This window comes from Oratosquilla oratoria, chromosome 26 (genome assembly GCF_046742065.1).
Source record: "Oratosquilla oratoria isolate Oo_2021 chromosome 26, ASM4674206v1, whole genome shotgun sequence".
Taxonomy (NCBI): Eukaryota; Metazoa; Arthropoda; class Malacostraca; order Stomatopoda; family Squillidae; genus Oratosquilla; species Oratosquilla oratoria.
In genome coordinates this window covers 22,912,929-22,921,748 of record NC_134802.1, presented here as the reverse complement: position 1 = coordinate 22,921,748, position 8,820 = coordinate 22,912,929, and the positions used below count along the sequence as shown (strand labels likewise).

Sequence of the window (8,820 nt, the reverse complement as noted above, 5' to 3'; positions counted from 1 at the left end):
CACATCATGCCTGTTTAATAATCAGCCATCCCCTGCAACTTTTAAGCATTACCTGCAGGGATGCAGGGACTGATAGCCTTGATGAGAAAAAAAATGGTCATGGAGTGTAGCTGTATAGACTTAAAGGTCAAAGATTTCCCAAGGCCCTCCTCCTCTGTTCTATCTCTTAACTAACTGCGATATAAAAACCCTCACTTCTGGCTCATATTCGAGATGTTATTCGTCTGCATTAATAACATTTCAGTTGCAAATGTCAACAGTCAAGCATAGAAATAACTGAAAGTGACCTACAGCACGCGTCCAAAATATGCTGGATGTTGAAGTCTAATCTTGTTTACCGAAGGACTAGGGTGTTTATTTTCATGACAGCATATAAAAAAGAGAGTTTCATGACATGAAAATTACCTTCACACTGATAGAGAGAAAAAAGAACACCCAGTACCACAGTATTTTATTCCTGGTTCCCCCTTTCCTGTGAAAGAGAACGTGCTGCTATCTGTTGGCCATGTTTATAAACTGTAGTCACGTGATCAGTGGACCAATGACGCCATATTGAATTGGCAGCTGGACGTTTGTTATTGTTGGTGAGTGTTGGTGTGAGATGTGGCAAATGGGTAGATAAAGATTTAAAGTATCCAGGCTTTAACACCTAATAGTGCTTTATAGAGGCACTTCTTAAATGCTCACACTCTGTCATTTCGTCTGAAAGGTAAGAGGAAAGAAGATTTTGAGTTATTACTTTTAATTAAAGACTAAGATTAGAAATGAAGTAGGATGTCCAGTCATTAATATTATTTTAGTTAATTTGAGTACTAAAGACAGTGTTATATATTTAGAAGAAAAATTAAGGCCGAGAGGATTATTTTAGTATATAGTTTTGGTCGAATTAGTTTGCTTGGGTTTGTTTGAGTGGCATTCGTTTCCTTCACTTGGAAGTAGTGGCTGTCGCGGGATGGAATTACTGAACTAAAATATCATGGTCAACGGTTTAGATGTTCACATATCGGTTATGCAACTCAATGAGTTGAATAAAATCATCATTGAACGAACGCTACGGAAATTGCTGGCGCGGTGTAGTTGCTCTTGCCCAGCTGGTCGGGTCTGGTTCTGAGGAGGCAAAAGTGAAAGGGAAAGGAAAAGCCAAAAGGGAAAGTTCTCTGTTAGTAGACTTTAGTTGGATTTAAATTGTGATCAGTGCTACATACTATACCTACTAATGCAAGAGATTATTGTTATGGTAGATCTAGTTATGTTCTATTTGAAATAGATTCCAAGGAAGGGTAGTTATTACCACACAGCAATGTCTTCCAATTTAGGTAATATATTTTCAGTATTTCTACAGAGAATGTATATCATGATATTGTTTTTTATATTTCAGTAGATAAATGTTACATAAAAGGACAGATTCAATTTTTTTTGTGTAGGAATTGGCATACAGGGGATAATTTGACATTTAGCCTTGGCAACATGGACCTACCAAAGAATTTTGCATTTTAAGTTTTAACTGTAAAGGTGGCTAGTGTTTATTTGTATTTTACTGGCTTAAGTGCCTTTTTTTTCATGTAAAACCATTCAAAAGAGGTAGGAAATTATTTGTATAGAAACTGGAAGCCAGAATTTTCAGTTTTACACGATTTTGAGCAACATGTTTTGAATTGTACTCGAGGATGTACTAACTCAGTAGTGTTTAACTATGTGAGTTTTTATTTGTCTGACAGTTATATACATTTTTTTCTAACATTGTGTCCATGAAAATTAATATGAAAGGCAGGAAACCTAGATTTGTTTCTGAGAGAACCATCTTGATGCTAAATCTGCCAAGGGTACAGTTGCCAGATGCAAATTTTGTTTATTTATCTCATTTAATTGGGTAATTGGGATGCCTGCAATATTTGAACCTCTGTGGTATGCTTGGTAAAGGTTTTCTTAGACTTGATGATCCAAGGTGAAGAGGTTTAACCAAGTGAGAGTTCTAGATTTGAGGGGCACAACCACTGTTTAGGTCAGGTTAGCAGTGGCCTTGGTAAGGGTGAGATGTTTTAAGCTCATGGCCAGAAGAGTATGTCACTTTTTGACATTGATTGGACTTGGGAATGACAAAGGTAATCTAACAAACAGCTTTAATATTTTACCTTTTGAAAACTGGCAACTCCGTCAGAGCAAGGCAGTTGTGGTCGTATTGTGAGGGCTTTCTTTTTTCCTCTTAGGAAATTTAAAAAAATAAGTGAATGGTTACAAATAAAGCTAGATTTTATTAGGGAATGTTGGAAAATATTCAGAACATTCAGTTATTGTAAGATTTGTCTCGTGTAGTGTTGAGAGTAACCATGAAAACACAGACAATTTTTCCTTTGGTATAGAAAACAATATGAAAATCATATAAACCAAAACCTAAACTTGTATTTGGAGAAATATTAGGTGATGTTGTGGAGCATAGTCATCATCTGAGGTAAGATTAGAGGACTAAAAGGGAAAGAAAGGACTGACATAAAAATTATGTGTCAACTGATAACAAAGTGTGAGTTGGGAGCTCTGTGAGAAGTGATATGCTGTGATTTTTGTGATAAATAGTGTCATTGCAAGGAGGAATGCACAGGAATAGAAGATGAACATTAAGGCCTATTAGACAAGGGAAAGAGACATTACAAATCTATTTCAGTTTTAACATATATGGAGAGCTTACTTGGTGGGAAACATTACACACTAATTTCAGGATCTTGAAAGAACTAGATTGTTGGATGAACTCGGAGGAAAATGTTAAAGCAAGCATACAAATATTTCTGATGCCCTCAAGGAAAATGCATGAAAAGGCTTAAACTACCAGGAAGATTGGCTTCAGTGAGACTAAAAATGGAAACAAAGAATATATTGGTATAGTACTAAGGATGACCAGTGATGGTGAAAGAGCACAAAATAGCATGTAAAGCTGTATTGAGGAAAATAGAATTAAAGTTAAACATTAAAAACTACTATGTAAGGTTATTTGTTAGTAAGCTTCGTAAAACAAAGATACACTTGTCAAAGCAGAATATTACATTGAAAACTGTAAATACAAGATAAGACTGATTCCAAGAAAAACAAAAAATAATACGTAATATCAAAGTATACAGTGTATACAAAGATGATAATGATTATATTATAGAGTATTTGAATGAAGAACAAATAGTTGAAGATTTAAGGAAGATGAAGATATGAAACTTATCACAAATATCAAGGCTAATTGAAATGAGGAAACAATATTGCATCATATAATGTCCTACCATCATTAGATAAACAAAGGTGATGAAGATGACACTATACTCTACTTAGAAAAATTAAAGTACAGTACAGGTTATGGCTTACTGTTGTGTCTTAGTGTAAGTGTCGGGTGTTTCAGTCACAGTGCTAGAAAATGCACTTATGTTCAGAACTGTGCTAGGCATACCCATAATCATAAATTTCTGAATTCAAGATGAATGAGAATGTTTGCAATCTGCATAAATTTGGATTACATATAATAAATGTAGGTCAAATAGTATTAAGAAGAAATAAGAATTAGGAACATTATGGACCATGTCTTCCAGAAAGAGTAGGATCAGTTAATCAATCTAATGCATTGGCTGCCTTTTGCCGGAGCCCCACAATCCACAAGAATCTGGTCATGGACACTAGGCTGGCCCATAGTTAACTCAAGGAAGAGATCTTATTGTTTTGTTGTTCCCTAGACTAACCGAGCAGTATGATCTCTCTGAAGAATGCCATGACTGGAAAGGAGTTTTTCCACAAATCCCTTATAGAGAGTATATTGTGTTGCTAGCATGCATGCATGATTGTGTACAAGGTAGGCTTCCATAATATGGTGTATAGTATGGGACAAAGTGTTGCATCCTGTGCAGTTATCTGCAACACTCGTCCAGCCTCTTCTAGTAGCTTATTGTGTTGTCTGAAGTGACATGTTGAACAATATACAAAAATTTCAGTGTCTTTTGTGTAGTGATTGCATCTGGGATATACAGAATCAATTTCCCGTCCTTTTATTATTATTATTATTATTATTATTTATCTATTTTTTATGTGTGTTTGTTTGGTGGTGACTTGAGTGCAGGAGGACCAGTTGTTACTCATTTATGTCTTAGGAGTGCTTTTTCTTCTGTGTTTATGTTGGGGGATATTTGGTTTTGCAGTTTGTTGATTGGTCTTGAATGTAGCACATTGTTATTTGTGTGTGCATGTTTCTGTAAACAGGTGTTGTTGGTTACAGGGGGAAGGTTATGATAGATGTTTGTGTTTGTATGCTGTGGGTGTTGGTTAGATACTGCATCCCATGGGTTGGAGGTGTGTATTGTTATGGTAGTATTGGTTTGACAGCTTTAATGTAGAGCAGTGTGTCAATCATATTGTTTCAATAGATTAATACCTGTGGAAAGAATATCCAACATTTCTATTTGGAAGGTGCTTATGCTATAAAAATTTAACTGTAAGTTTTATGAACTGTGAAATTGCAACACTATCAAATATGAAGTAATAGAAATTGTACAAGGCTCACCAGAGAAGTATGTTTCAGTCCTTATAGGAGGGCAGAAAATAAACTCCCAATATTAAAAGAAGCAGAAATGATACATCACTTACTTTGGTTTGTAATATCTTGTTTGAAATGCTCTAGATTAATCCAAAACTGCAAATTAGTGAAATGCCATTCTCAGATGTATGTTCCCCCCTCCCCAAGACTATGCTATTTTTGGCAATGTCTTTCAGGTCAATCAGTCAACCGGTTCCCCTTGATATCTCTTGCAGAAGACCTGCAACCTCAAGGAAACCGGCAACAGCCACCTGGCAAGACCATAGTTATTGTGACAAATGTGACTTTATTTGAATCAAGAATTTTTTTGAATTGACTGCAATGTGAACATCCATTTTAAAACACTGAATAGTTTCAGTAAATCTTATTCTGGGGATAGCCATGATTTCTATTTCCTCTATTTAGTTGATGTGGGATGGATAGATTTTAAGTGTGCACATATAACAAGAAGTGATATAAGCTTATGACTAAAGGACCAGTACTGATGTCTATTTATGGAATATTTTTGGTTTTTGGATGTTCATGCCATATTTCCTGTATGAAAAATTCTCTTAGTAAAGGCTACTAGCAAAGTTAAGCCTTGGATGCTAACCACATTTGACTTAATTCCTTTGCTCATGAGGAGATGCCACAAGAACAAAGAGAAGGTTAGTATGCCAGGAGGCACATAGCTATGGCTGAAGTCATCAACTTTGCCTATGCTTTTGGACTGTTCGGGGAGGTAACAATTACTTTTGGGAATCGGAGAGAAATGCGGAACTCGAAACTGGCAACTAGGCATTGTGCTACCAGAACAATAGAAAGAGAGCAGTCCTGTATGGAAGGCATTAATTAAGATATTTTATTACCTCTTGACTATAGTGGGGGTGCTTCAGTAATGCATGAAATAAATTTACTGTCTCAGAATAAAGAGAAAAAGATACATGGCAGTCTTGTAATAGCAGTCCAACACTGTATTGCCTTCACCTGCCTCAGCCTCCTGAATAGTTTTCGGCATCTGTCTCAGAATTCAAGCTGTTCTGTGGCTCTGCAGAAGGCATAGCACTGGGCAAAGGATGTTTAAATGTCTTGGTTAAAACAATAAAACAAATTAAAATACAAAACGTAAAAACCACTGCATGAACAATGAGTGGAGAGCAAAGACACAGCCATGCAATACAGTTCCTTTTGTGATGCTGATTTTGTGTCAGGACAGCCATGCAGTGCGGTTTCTTTTGTGATGCTGATTTTGTGTCTGACAAGAAGGCTGTTTGTCAGTTGGATTGCTGAGCAGACTTAGTGGAGAATTTGGCTTGAAATGCATGTGCCATGCTGCACATGGTAAATTAGAGAGTAGTAGACAGGACCCCAAGAGTGTTGCCCCCCCCTTCCTGTCCACTACAATTAGGTAGATACATTCCACCATGCACAACTTACATAACTGTGAAATGTGCATAAAGTAGGGATTTGTAGAAATAGGTTTTTCATGTGTTAATTTACATGTTGGGGGTACGCATATCCTGGCGTAACATAAGAAAAACTATAATGTTGGACCTTTTACACCATCTGTCATGAATTATGTAACTCTTGATACATTAAAATGTTCTCTTATTCAAGTTCAGCTGGAAGGATTGACCACATTTTGAGTAATCATGAGTTGTTGAAGGAATCTCACATCTTTAACAAGATTTGGTGATGATGGTGTTGGTGGAGGTACCAGTATTTTCTCACTGAGTACTTTCAACTTCTCACTGGTCTCTGCTGAAGACACAACACAGTTCCTTGAGTGGGGGTGGGGGTCTCCTGCAAGGAAGGGCTTAGGCTACAGGTTGATTGAATTGCTGAAGGCTATGGTAAAATTGTGCAGAGTATTTTGATTTAGAAATCAAACAGCCTTGCTGTATTCTCCAACATTTCCTGTTTACTGCATGACCTTACCACTTGTTTCCTTTATGTTGCATGTGCCTTTCTACAAATTTTGGGAGTCTTCTCTGCCTGAAAGTATGTAAATGTCTAGTTGTGCATGTGCATGGTTTTGTATTATGGACAGTATACAGTTAGAAAAGGATACTGTTTTCAAATCCAGACAAGTAAATCAAATTGTATAATAGTGACTAATAGTAATGTGTGAAAATATGAAATGTAGCACTACGCTTCATATAAGGAACAAGTTAGCCTGTCTCACCAATGGACATTTATATATGCTTGACATCCTGAACATGTACTTTTTTGGCCTCTTGTTTGAGCATGGGTCTTCTTGGCTTGGTATTTTCAATCTAGATTTTGAGCATTCCCCAGTTGTATTTTTATTTCTCCGCTAAATTTTGACTGAAGCTACTGCAAGAGATGACTGTGCTGGTTGGTATTCAGGCTCATTTGGGTTGTCTGAACCAGAACTACCAAGCCTGTTGCTGTCACATATGTCTCTACCCTTACTGAAACTTGTGAGCCATTTAGCTTCCACACTTTTCTGATGGTGCTTATAATTTGATTTTTAGCTCTAGGGTTAGTGGTACCAGTAAATGTTGATCCTCCATATATTGTATATGATAGGAGACTTGCTAAGGTTACACAGTTCTTGTTCACTTTAAGAACATTTGTACCCCTAGAAGACTCCAGATGTAGGTGAGGAGTGCTAGGTGTGTTGCTGTGGCCAAAGCCACCTTTGCTTTGTGCTTGGACCATTAGAGCAAATAACATTCAGTGATGGGAATCGGAGAGAATAATGGGACTTAAAGTGATTAGGGAGATATGATCAGCTTGCTTCTGATTGCACCACCAGAATTAGACTGTATACAAATGCTCTTGTACCAGTACCAGTGGTGTTTTCATGAGGCATTCTTGATAGAACTGTATCTTTATCCGTTGGGTATTTGTCACACTTTTGAAACACATATTTGACATTCTTATTCAAGATTATTTTTCTTATTTAAGTAGTCCTGACTTCAGTTTTGGGAATCCATTCCAGCAGAAAGGAACTTCTAGGCAAAGAAGCTTTGAAATTACAAGATTTTATTGATCTGAAAATATTGTCATGAAGAGTGAAAGATATGTTTTAGTTTGAGAGTGTGACAGAGGGATAATGTTTTTCTCACATTTAGCTATAACTAGAATATCAGAATAGCTGGACAAGTTTTTGAATCTTTTTCATTATTGTATCTTTAAAATTACAGTATTACAGTATCTTTATATTCCCAATCACTTTGAATTTATGGCATCAAACCAGCCACAGTCTTGTAATGTATAACTTTAGGACCATCTACATTTGAGTTATAAATGTGCACGGTTTCATGTGCATCATACAGTTGATGTCTTCCATACAAAAGTAAAGTGTGTTGAAGGATGGTGAGGTGCATAGCTGCAACTAAACCCATCACCTTGTCCAATGGGCTTGGACTGTTTGGGTAGATAACAGTCACTGCTGGGTATTGGAGAGAAGTGTAGGATTCAAACCAGCAACAAGGATGAATGTTAAGGACTGTCAAATTTGTTGTCTTCCTGGAGTCATTACTGTACAAGTGAGTTCTTGCCAGGGTCATTTGACAAGATTGTCTCATTGTAATTGATAATGTTTTCAGCTGGTACTTGTCTGAAGGTTTCCAACCTTTGGAAAAACTTCATTCCTGTGCTTCTCAAGAAAGCTTACAGTCCAATATGAGCAGTGAAAGTTGTTCTTTGACATTTTTGTTGCTTTTCCATACCTGTGGAGATAGATTTTTACCATATGCTGTAGCTCAAGGGTATCCAAAGATAAATGCTTTTCATTGAGTGTCTTCAGTCATTTGGTCAAACTTGCCTCCTCTTCTTTAAGAACTGTTGTAGAACCCATGTGTGTTCATGTACTTTCCTATTACAAAGTCATGTAAGGTGCTGCTTAGGAGTTTTACTTAAATGCTCTTTGCTTGTTGTTTAAGATCACATTTCTAATTTCCTCACATACCTTGTCAAACTGTGTATTTGAATTGTCACATATTATTGTTCCTTGTACATACATACATACATATACCAAGGCTTTTTCCCCCTTACAAGGGAGGTAGCCAAAAAGGGAAAGGCATAAAAACACTCCCACCCATTTCATCCCTAAATACACTCCACACCCCTCCCACCCTCCCTCTTATCTTAGAACCTCATGGATGACGGGTCATCCCTGCATCTTGCCTACTGCCCTGGGTCAGAAGCTGTGTCGCAATACACAGCACATCCACAGCAAGGCCGCTTCATTTATTTGGCGACCCCCCCTCTCCGTCCCCCCTTGCATATAAGGAGAGGACGGGGAGAAATCC

At 37.1% G+C, this 8,820-nt stretch overlaps 1 protein-coding gene across 2 annotated transcripts in view; it reads left to right on the top strand.

Annotated features, from left to right (window-relative positions):
• The first annotated feature begins 550 nt into the window (after positions 1-550).
• gus (splA/ryanodine receptor domain and SOCS box containing gustavus) overlaps positions 551-8,820 on the top strand; it is a 224,981-nt gene continuing 216,711 nt past the window's right edge. Inside the window, exon 1 of one of the 2 annotated variants that reach the window (XM_076209427.1) lies at positions 551-709. The gene's annotated coding sequence lies outside the window, so the exon portion shown is untranslated. The remainder of the gene's footprint in view (positions 710-8,820) is intronic. The other variant, XM_076209424.1, reaches the window with a different exon arrangement.